Source organism: Gavialis gangeticus, unplaced genomic scaffold, assembly GCF_001723915.1.
Source record: "Gavialis gangeticus isolate Ggan-Ray unplaced genomic scaffold, GavGan_comp1, whole genome shotgun sequence".
Classification (NCBI taxonomy): domain Eukaryota; kingdom Metazoa; phylum Chordata; order Crocodylia; family Gavialidae; genus Gavialis; species Gavialis gangeticus.
The window spans coordinates 147,154,215-147,154,561 of record NW_017729024.1 but is presented as its reverse complement, the minus strand read 5'-3'; positions in this window follow the sequence as shown (position 1 = coordinate 147,154,561).

Below are 347 nucleotides of genomic sequence, written 5' to 3'. Positions count from 1 at the left end.
AGGGTCCAGAGGGCAGACCCCAGAGAGAGAGTGGGGCTAGAGGCTCAGAGGCCTGATGTAGAGTACCCTTGACTAGTCAATGCTGGGACCAGGACCAGACCGGTCAAAAAGGCCAGGGCCCCACTGTGAGGGATGCCCAGAGCAGAGGGCCTGGGGTTCTGACTGGTCTTGGAGGTGAGGCCAGGGCCTGTGTGGCCAAAAGTCCTGGGGGGACCACGCCCGAGAGGGAAATGGTTCAGGGAGCTAGGTAGCCCTGAATGAGGGCAGGGTAGGTCACCTGAATGGAAGGATCTAAGAGGGGTCCTGATTGGAGGATTCTGTGGCCCAGTGACGATAAGAACAGTGGA